The sequence below is a fragment of the Ammodytes marinus genome (genome assembly GCF_949987685.1).
Source record: "Ammodytes marinus genome assembly, chromosome: 16".
NCBI classification, from domain to species: Eukaryota; Metazoa; Chordata; class Actinopteri; order Uranoscopiformes; family Ammodytidae; genus Ammodytes; species Ammodytes marinus.
Window position 1 is genome coordinate 10,317,130 of NC_137220.1, and position 4,211 is coordinate 10,321,340.

The window sequence follows — 4,211 nt, forward strand, 5'->3', positions numbered from 1 at the left end:
CAAAGTCACTTTTGGTCTTTCTGTAATAAGCTGGATGGATGCAACATTAGCAAGGAGAATGGATTATGTGTATTTGCCAGCTACAGAATACATGTAAAAGATAAGCGTTTGGATAACTGTCAAATAACGTTAACGTGTCAATGGCAGTCAGCTGTGACACACGCAGTGTGTGTGTATGTGTGTGTGTGTGTGTGTGTGTGTGTGTGTGTGAGTGACATGCTAACTAGGGCTGGCCCGAATTATTCGAATATTCGAATACTCGTTCGGAAAATTAGTATTCGGAGCTTAAATTAGTGTTCGGAGCTTTGTTTTTTTTTTTTTTTGGATAATTATTATTATTTTTTTTCAAAATTATTTTTTGCAAGAAGCTAGTACTGCAATATAATGTCATCAAATAATTTTATATTTGGATATAAAAGTTAGTAATATTGTAGTAGTAGTAGTATTGCTCATTTAGGAGGATATTACATCACTAAGTGTCATAGCGCATCCATTACTTCACCTCCGAGCGCGTAAATCGCAGAATCGCAAAAATATGCAGATACTGTCAAAATCGGTTCCAGGGAGTATATAGGGATTATTAACGTTTTTTTTTAATTTTTTTTTAATTTTATTTTTTTTTAATGTTGTTTTTGATGGTGTGTTTTTCTGGAACGAATATTCGAATATTCGCTCGGAAAAACCAACGAATATTCGAAGCCTGAAAAATGGCATTCGGGCCAGCCCTAATGCTAACTGAAATTAGCATCACTGTTGCGGTAGTGTTTAACTATACAAAAACTGTATTACAGTGAAAAAAGCGTAAAGTGCGATCTTTAACAATAAAGCGGACAGGTGTGAGGTGTTGGTGATGTCTGTGGAAAGGTTTAAGAACGTTTTGTTTTAGAAGTTATCCCGGCAGTCACTGTTCACTTGAAATGAGGCAGTAACAAAAGGCTGTGCCTGCCGTGTCCCGACTCCCACTTGTCAATGTAAGTTTTGGTCACAGCGGCCAATCAAATCAGAGGGTGGCGTGTTTCACTCTGGGATTACTTCATGCCCGTTTTGACTGTGGCCTTCAGTGTGCGCACATATTCGCCACCAGCACAATATAAATATGATAACTTCTACATAGTTGGTCCAAAAAACTTCAAAATTAAGGATGCACACCTTTGTGCCATGCGCAAACCATATCCGGCTCTGTCCGATCTGACTAAAAGTCAGAGAGATATGCGAGCCACAGACACACAGACAGACAGACAGACGACAGACAGACAGACAGACGTTTCTTGCTTTATACAGTAGATAGATAGATAGATAGATAGATAGATAGATAGATAGATAGATAGATAGATAGATAGATAGATAGATAGATAGATAGATAGATAGATAGATAGATAGATAGATAGATAGATACATGACAATGAAAAAAGCCTCTCACTTCAACAAGCCCTGCATCCTTCCCACAGTTACTAGGAAACAAGAGGCTCACAGAGCAGGTTTTTGAGGCTGTGGAGATGCAGTGAGGAATCAGACTGACAGCAAAAGGGCTAACAAGACTTTTTCAAAACTATTCTGGGTTTTACGCTATATTAATGCAAGATGTTGTACACAAATTAAAAATCATGCGATCATGTTGTTGACATGATTGCACTGACACCAAATGCTGCACTAGTCTCTATTTTAAACTTAAGCCTTGCACACTGACTGTGAATACATAAGGTTTTATTGCACGTACACACAAGTTCACACATGATCTCCTTCAATTCCTCACCTCTTAAACTAAATACATTTGGTCAGTTTATTGTGTTTGCTTAAAATTTTCCTTTAAAACCACACCTTCACAGTTTCTTCAGGCATTGCACATGCTATCACGCTATCTCCTTTGTGATAAATGGGTCCACATCCCAAATGACCCCACTTACCAGTTATTTTACGCTGATAAATGTTGTAGAATGCATTAACCTCATTGAGCATGCATGCTATGTTCAGCCAGACATACATCAAGCTTCCAGCAGGTGTTTAAAAGTGCAGCAGTCCTGACAGTCTGACAATGTCTGTCTCTGTGTTGGTGCACGCTCATCTGCAAATGCTTGTTTATTTTTATGTATGATGCATGGGTGTTTGTGTATATTTTCCTGCATTTGTTTTGTTTTTGCGTGGGTAGCTCACGATTTCAGTGTTTCTTCAGCTCCGATCTTTCACACTCCGCAGAGAGGTGGGTGCGGCTGTGTGGCTCCTTCAGCCTGCTCTTCTCTTGGTTTGGTGGATGCGTTTGTGCTGGCTAGCTGTTTGTTCAGGGCGCTTCTTCTTGGCACACCAAAAGACGCTTAAGTCCATCATAGTAAAATATTAACTCCACCTTCTAGATGGCAGTAGATATGTTGCACTCACTGGCTATTTGGGCTGCACGGAGAAGCTCCAGGGTTTGGCAGCATGACTGGTCCAGCCCGGGCCCACTCCCTCACACTGCCAAAGAGATACTCTAAAATGGGTAGCTGTCTATCATTCAGTCATTTATTCATTTATTTCAACAATAGGGAGTCGGACCAAGAAATGCAATGTGCTGTACATTTTACAGTTAAAATGTATCACTTTTCTCTGGTGAAAAAAACTTCAAACCGTGGCACTGTTTTAAAACATATTTGGTATTTTTATCCTCAAATCTGCCTTAAGCCAATATAAGCTGAAATATTATCCAATTTCTAGGTTGTTTTCCATTTTCTGTGGTTCTTTAGTTTGTCCCTTTTTATGGTTTACCTGTGTGTGTTACACTTGGGATGTCCCTGGGCCCTTTCAGTAATACATGCAGACATGTAATTTCTAAATGGAGGTGGTGCAGGTTGGTGGTGTCAGAGATAAGTCATAGGCCAGGGTATATGAAGACACTATTTATTATCCATTTATTCCCTATAATGCCTTGTTTCCACCGAGTAGAGCGGGTCGGGTCTGAGCGGCTCAGAGCGGGACAGCTCAGTTCTCGGTGGTGTTTCCACTGCCGACCCTACCCTTACTGGTAGGCCAGGGTTTAGGCTGGACTGCGATAGCCGGCGCCAGAATAAGGGTCAAACTATCGGGCTCTGGAACAACTGTGGTCAAGCCAGCGGTCTCTCGTTTTTGCTTGGTCAAACCAGCCGCTTCTTTATTTATTCCCCCTGTGTTGTTGTGAGCGTAAAACGCACAGAGATGGCTCGGTGCAACTGATAGAGACAGTGAGCGAACAGCGCTGGCTGCGGCAGCTACGTGACATCGCAGCAGTGGGACACAGTGTAGCCAACTGATTCATTTAATGACGAGGAATAAACACCACACAATAAACAGTGCTGCGCTCACATTTTCGCCAAAACACAAAACTCTCTTTACTCTTGGCGAGGTGACTACATATGGCGGAAATTATTCTTTCGACCAATAAACGGACGGCATGTGTTGCTCCGCCTTTTCGGCAACCTTTCAGGCGGCTGGTACCCCAACGGAGGAATACCGAAATTAGGAGCGGCTTAGAGCGGTTAGGTGCGCTTATATCAGTACCCTACCCAACTTTTGGCAAATGAAAAGCCAAAATACCCGGGCCGAACCGCTCCGACCCGACCCGCTCTACTCGGTGGAAACGAGGCATAAGATTGCTTCCCTGGCTGCCCATATCTGATGCCTGCTCAGGTTATGCAGGCTCCTACCAGCATCAGTCACTAATTTTTTTGACTCTTTGAAACTTGCCTTAAAACAAATATTCCGATTTTTCTTATACATCATGCAGTCTAGGAGGAGTTTTTACTTTACCAGTTTCATTAAGACCTTCTGTTTCAAAGCAATGGAAGATGCCGGCAAAGGGTTGCTGAAGCCACTGTGGACTTGCACTTATTGTTTTGTTTCCTCCCCGGTGTTGTCTTTGAAATTGCACAACTGCTTACTTGGTTCGTCGATGTGTCAAGTGCAACTTGAGAACAATGAAGCCACATTTTGAGGGGAGAAAATCAGCCATGGGTACAGTTAGAAGCGTTGCTGGGAGAAAAGATAATCATGAGCATTCATGTTGGCGTAAACCTATGAACTTGTGTGTTGTGTTTATAAGTCTATATACAATAAAACACTGTTTGGATCACTTATATTGAAGATATTGGCATGCACAATTAATATTATAATTTTGGTAAGTGAATTGAGCCTTCATGAGACATAAGATGTGATTTGTGGTTAATAAAAGTTGAGTCTTGCACAAATTAAGAAATACATTCTAG